Source organism: Mustela putorius, unplaced genomic scaffold (genome assembly GCF_011764305.1).
Source record: "Mustela putorius furo isolate JIRA1106 unplaced genomic scaffold, ASM1176430v1.1 tig00003867_pilon_pilon_pilon, whole genome shotgun sequence".
NCBI lineage: Eukaryota > Metazoa > Chordata > Mammalia > Carnivora > Mustelidae > Mustela > Mustela putorius.
In genome coordinates, this window is record NW_025422019.1 from 33,247,922 (window position 1) to 33,250,716 (window position 2,795).

At 34.2% G+C, this 2,795-nt stretch overlaps 1 pseudogene; it reads left to right on the top strand.

The window, feature by feature from the left end:
- The first annotated feature begins 1,735 nt into the window (after positions 1 to 1,735).
- LOC101676074 lies at positions 1,736 to 2,363 on the top strand (annotated as a pseudogene).
- The last annotated feature ends 432 nt before the right edge of the window (positions 2,364 to 2,795 follow it).

Below are 2,795 nucleotides of genomic sequence, written 5' to 3' on the forward strand. Positions count from 1 at the left end.
GAAGATTTCATAAAAGAAATGGATTTCAAGTTTCAGTTGCAGAAACACCTATCTTCTCATTAACAGTAGGTTTAAATTTGTCTTGCTAACAACATAATTGGCACTTTTATCTTGCTTTAAGTAAAATAGGGCTAAATGTGCGCCCCACCTCTGATACGTAAGATCTATGATAGGCATTTCTACCTGTGTTCTTTGAATCCCTGCTTTTATTGTGTTCCTAACCTTATTTTTCCTTTACCTAATTTCTCAACTGTTTACTTAAACCATCTTCATGGCACCCATATTTTAAGTAGCTTCAACTCCTTTGTTAAACAAGTAAGTATAAATTAGTAATGTTTACATTATCAGACTTAATGTTTTTAAAGGAAACTTTGTTCCTATTTTATCTATTTTTATCTAAATCCTTTAATGATGTGTGTGTATCTGCATGTGTGAATTTTAATACTAATTCAGTTTGTACAGGAATAAAGATACACTCAAAACTATTTTAATAGAATTTTCCTTATCTGCAATTTCTATTGAATTAGGCAACAAGAAAAATGTTAAAATCCCTTTCATTCTTCTTTTAACTCAAATACTCATAAGGATTTTTTCAAGCAAATGTAAGAAATAAGATAAAAAGATTTCTAAAGGGGATACAAATTAATAAACCATAAGAACTTTCACTAATCCAGTACAAAAAATTAGTTCTTAAGAAATCTTTTGGTAATCCACTTTCAAATCTCTCCAATTTATTCAATAATAATTCAAGTTTGCATTGGTCCCAGAGCAAGTCCCCTCTCTGTAACATGATTTCAGTGTTTAAACTATAATTAAGCACTTAAAATATTTTAGAATATAGTTATCAAGGCATCGACACATTACATAAGTTTTTTTTTTCTCTCTCTCTCAGATAAATGTTACAAATGTGTCAGCATGAGCCACAGTGTTACACAATGCATTATGCATAGTGAGTTGGTCAGCATTATCTTCACTCTGTTCTGCTTAGGAGACAAAGTTGAGATTACGTAAATTAAACCACTTTGTCTTGTGTTGATTCCCTTACTCAGTTGTATCTGCCTAAGAATGTAGTCACTTCTGCAAAAGTAAAATCAAGGACAGATTTTGTTCTATAGATATATAAGAATTCATAAAAATACGAAGGTAATATTCTATTTATTTAGGAAAGCATAATATTTAAAGTGAAACTAATATAAGCAATATGGCAGAACTTACAGCATTTTAAAAATAGAAATATCTTTAGAAGTGCTTTAATTTGGCCCTTTTATTTTGTAGTTGATGCTGTTAGCCAACAAGCTAGGTGATTTTCTCCAAAGTTGCAAAGCATAGGATTAGGCTAGAACTCAGGCTCTCTGAGGGTCCAGATCTGTAGCTAAATTGTCAATACCTCTTTGAGAAAAATGAAAATGCTTTAATAACTTTCAATCACAGAAAATATTTGCTATATAATCACATTTATATATTTTCTCAAAAAAATCAGTTTAAATATTCAGCATCCTAAAGCTATAAAGAAAATAATTTTACAACTTGGGACAGTGGTTTGTATTTGAATCATTTTTTGCACCTAATTAGTGGCCCTCATGAACTTTCCATTGTTGTAAGAAACTTCAAAAACTCAAATTATGATGAGTGGTAAGAGAAAGGTGGGAGTTAATTACAGAAAAAAAAAAACACTCAAAGAAATAATCAGTGTTGGCTCAGAGGAGCAGGAGATGCTTCTGAAAGCAACATCACAATGGCTGCCCAAGGAGAACCCAAGTCCGGTTCAAATTTGTACTGGCTGGTGATGGTGGTACTGGAAAAACTACTTTTGTGAAATGTTATTCTGACTGGTGAATTTGAGAAGTATGGTGCTCTTGAGTATTGAGATCCATTCCAATAGAGGACCTACTAAATTCAATGTAGGGAATATGGCTGGTCAGGAGAAAATTGGTAGGCTGAGAGATGGTACTACATCCAAGTCCAGCATGCCATGATAAGGTTTGATGTAAGAGCAAGGGTTTCTTACAAGAATGTGTATAACTGACACAGAGATCTGGTATGAGTATGTGAAAACATCCCCATTGTGCTGCGTGGCAATAAAGTAGACATTAAGGACAGGAAAGTTAAGGCCAAATCTATTGTCTTCCACGAAAAGAAAACCTTCAGTACTAGGACATTTCTGCCAAAAGCGACTATAACTTTGAAAAGTCCTTCCTCTCTCTTGCTTGAAAACTATTTGGAGACCCTAACTTGGAGTCTGTTGTTGTGACAGCTATTGTCCTACCAGAGGTTGCCTGGACCCAGCTTTGGCAACACAGTATGAGCAGGATCTAGAGGTTGCTCAGACAAAGGTTCTCCCAGATGAGGATGATGACCTATAAGAAAGTACAGCTGGAGCCCAGCGTCAGAAGTCTAGATTTATAGGCAACTGTCCTGTGATGTCAGTGGTACACCACCTTGGTAACTTTATTGTATAGCTAAACAGAATATGTGCTTAATCTTTGGGATGCTGAAAGAGATGAATGGGCTTTGGAGTGAATGTGGCAGTTTCAAAAGCAACTCCGTTTTTTGGACCTGCATATTTAGCTCTTTTGAAGTGCAGTAGTACCCTTCCTAAATTTCAAATACAAGACTACTATAGTCACATCACAGTATCCATTGGTGAAATCTTGTTTGTTACTGTCATTCCCATTTCTTTTCGTTTAGAATCAGGATAAAGTTGTATTATTTTAAAAAATCAGCTTTGTAGGGAATTCTTCTCCATTTGTGTGCACTTCATTTTTTAAATTATAGGCATATGCTTTAAAATGTTT